Raw genomic sequence first — 232 nt, forward strand, 5'->3', positions numbered from 1 at the left:
TGGTGCATAAGCACTAACAAGTGTGGCCAAACGATTTTTGACAAGGGGGATACGGAGGGTCATAAGCCTTTCACTAATGCCAACAGGTGTTTCAGTGAGTCTTGGCAGTAAACTGTTCTTAATGGCTAAGCCCACACCATGCTGATGCTGACCACCTGAGGGGTAGCCTTTCCAAAAGAATGTGTAGCCCATCCCTTCCTCTGTTAAGGACCCACAATGAGGCTGACCCACA

This window comes from Ammodytes marinus (genome assembly GCF_949987685.1).
Source record: "Ammodytes marinus genome assembly, chromosome: 8".
Lineage (NCBI taxonomy): Eukaryota > Metazoa > Chordata > Actinopteri > Uranoscopiformes > Ammodytidae > Ammodytes > Ammodytes marinus.